Genomic DNA, 2,624 nt, shown 5'->3' with positions numbered 1-2,624 from the left:
AGTATGTTTTCTTGGTTGTATCTGAACTAAGAACTGAACGGTTGTCACTTGAAGTATGTTTTCTTGGTTGTATCTGAACTAAGAACTGAACGGTTGTCACTTGCCGTATGTTTTCTTGGTTGTATCTGAACTAAGAACTGAACGGTTGTCACTTGCCGTGTGTTTTCTTGGTTGTATCTGAAATACGTAGTTATCTGAATGGTTGTCACTTGCCGTATGTTTTCTTGGTTGTATCTGATATACGTAGTTATCTGAATGGTTGTCACTTGCTGTGTGTTTTCTTGGTTGTATCTGAAATAAAGAATAATTTAAATGGTTGTCACTTGCCGTGTGTTTTCTTGGTTGTATCTGAAATAAAGAATAATTTAAATGGTTGTCACTTGTAGTGTGAGAGTTTTTATGATGTCCCTCTCTTGATACACTTGGTGGCTCAGCGGTAGGTTTCAGGATTTATAACTCTAGAAACTGGGATTTGATACCCGCGGTGAGCCCAACCCAGATAGTCCATTGTGTAGCGTTGTACTTAATAGTAAAAGAGACCCTCTCTTGATAAGGCTAGAAGTCAATAAAGTTCATGTTCTGAACAAAATTCTACATGAACCTACCATATTTTCAATTCAAATTAATTTTCTGTAATTTCTTTTGTAAGCCTGACATTGTATAATAATATTTTAAAACAATAAAAATGACTTTTGAAAGTACCGTTGTGTCATCCACATGCAGATTTGCTCAGAAATTTTGTTAAATACATTATGGGTGACTTTCAGTTTTACAACGGCAATTTTTAATAAGATAAACAGGGGCCCCTCCACTAATCACTCATGTTTCACAATCTAGATATAAATAACCATTTTAACTAACAATCTTACAAACCGATCTGGTCATATATGCACGAGCTAACTTTGATGAGTAAACAAGAAACATTCTCAAAACTGATATAAAAACAAATATCCTCTATGTCTTTCATTCAGAAATAATAAATTGACCTAATTTCTTCTTGAATTATTTCTACGAAATAGGTAGAACAGAGTTTATAAAATATAATACAAATCTTTAAACAGATCACTTCTTTAAAAGTTAACTTTTTTTTCCTCTTCAATGTGGAAATGACAATCTCTTTTTTCCTCTTCAATGTGGAAATGACAATTTCTAATTTATTGGATAATGAATAAAAATAACCTAGATATCTGCATATTTCTTATAACAATTTTCAAACCTAGATACTTGCATATTTCTTATAACAATTTTAAAACCTAGATACCTGCATATTTCTTATAACAATTTTAAAACCTAGATACCTGCATATTTCTTATAACAATTTTCAAATCTAGATACCTGCATATTTCTTATAACAATTTTCAAACCTAGGTACCTGCATATTTCTTATAACAATTTTTAAAACCTAGATACCTGCATATTTCTTATAACAATTTTAAAACCTAGGTACCTGCATATTTCTTATAACAATTTTAAAACCTAGGTACCTGCATATTTCTTATAACAATTTTTAAACCTAGATACCTGCATATTTCTTATAACAATTTTCAAACCTAGATACCTGCATATTTCTTATAACAATTTTCAAACCTAGATACCTGCATATTTCTTATAACAATTTTCAAACCTAGATACTTGCATATTTCTTATAACAATTTTCAAACCTAGAAATATCTTTTTACCTTTGAAGACGCAATCGTTTTATTACAGAATATCTTATTTGTTGTTTCACTAGTAAATTTATCTTTTATTCAAAAGCTTAGTTTGGCTATTTTCAATTTTCTACATACACATTCATCTTCATTTCAGAATAGTCCCTTAAACAATCGTACTTGAATCTACTTCGTAACTTTTTGTGTCTTGTTACAGCACAATGGTCTATCTGTGCTGTGTTTACTGCTGGTATTGAAACCCAATTTTGTAACGTTACCGCTAACATTTCTTTCCGTATTATTTGATCCGCTTGTAAAGTTGTGTTTATTAATTCACCTTTTGTTCTTTGACTGCCAAATTAAAGCTGTCCATCTTTTCAGCTGGCCCTAACATTTCAGGCTTGTTTCAAGCTCTGTGCTGTAGCTTGCAATATAAGCGTTTCTTCTCACGTTATACGGTGTTCTATTTATGTTATTTCCTTCAATGGAAGCTGACGTGGCTTGAAACTCCACTTGTCATCAAGACGTAATACGGGTATTGTTACCTAATGGAAGTTAACGAGTTTTATATTACCATCCAAAGACGAACAAATGATGAAATCTAGGACTAATCGAAAACCAGACTGACTCAAACACTTTGTCGGATGAAAATGTACTTAACTATGTGTACAAAACAAGTTAAAGTCGTATTAAATTCTACTGGTATCATGAAGGCTAATACGACAGAGTAGCAGTTCGTGTTTGGTCACGACATGGGATTTTATTACATACAATACCGAATAAATATTTCGTAGTTAGTTATCGTTCTAACTTCTTCGTGTCTAAAATCAATTATCTATTTTTATATATGAGTTTGAATTTCGTTATCGTTGTTAATGTTAACAGTACTTGTGCTTTCGAGAAGAAACTGTATACTGGACTTTAACTAACTGCTTGTTTGTTGGATTTCGAGCAAAGCTATACAAGGCCTGTCTG

At 31.9% G+C, this 2,624-nt stretch overlaps 1 protein-coding gene across 4 annotated transcripts in view; it reads right to left on the bottom strand.

Annotated features, from left to right (window-relative positions):
- Positions 1-7: 7 nt before the first annotated feature.
- The window catches only part of LOC106473146 (hormone-sensitive lipase-like), a 58,722-nt gene continuing 56,105 nt past the window's right edge, over positions 8-2,624 (bottom strand). Inside the window, exons 9-10 of one of the 4 annotated variants that reach the window (XR_002613595.1) lie at positions 1,987-2,194; positions 8-234 (exon numbers count right to left, since the gene is read on the bottom strand). The gene's annotated coding sequence lies outside the window, so the exon portion shown is untranslated. Of the gene's footprint in view, positions 292-331; positions 349-1,702; positions 2,195-2,624 lie in introns of those variants that run through there. The other 3 variants (XM_022401635.1, XM_022401637.1, XM_022401636.1) reach the window with 3 other exon arrangements.

This window comes from Limulus polyphemus, unplaced genomic scaffold (genome assembly GCF_000517525.1).
Source record: "Limulus polyphemus unplaced genomic scaffold, Limulus_polyphemus-2.1.2 Scaffold5927, whole genome shotgun sequence".
NCBI classification, from domain to species: domain Eukaryota; kingdom Metazoa; phylum Arthropoda; class Merostomata; order Xiphosura; family Limulidae; genus Limulus; species Limulus polyphemus.
This window is presented reverse-complemented; position numbering and strand designations above follow the sequence as displayed.